Genomic DNA, 247 nt, shown 5'->3' with positions numbered 1-247 from the left:
CCCCCAAAAACCCCTTCCCAAAATTTTCTTGTTTCCTAATATTTTTTCACGTTCCCCTTTTTTAAAAAACCTTGTTCCTATAAATTATTGGTAAAAAATTTTTTTTAGTTCTTTCTGGAAAAATTTAATCAAAAAATTTTTGGTTTTTTTTTACGCAAAAATTCTTTTTTTCCATTTTCTCCTTTTTTTCCCAAAAAAAAGAGATGGAAATTTCCGGGGTTTCAATTTCCCCCACCCCCAAAAAATT

Source organism: Penaeus monodon, chromosome 24 (assembly GCF_015228065.2).
Source record: "Penaeus monodon isolate SGIC_2016 chromosome 24, NSTDA_Pmon_1, whole genome shotgun sequence".
NCBI lineage: Eukaryota > Metazoa > Arthropoda > Malacostraca > Decapoda > Penaeidae > Penaeus > Penaeus monodon.
The sequence above is the reverse complement of the archived record's forward strand: the minus strand, read 5'-3'. Positions refer to the sequence as shown.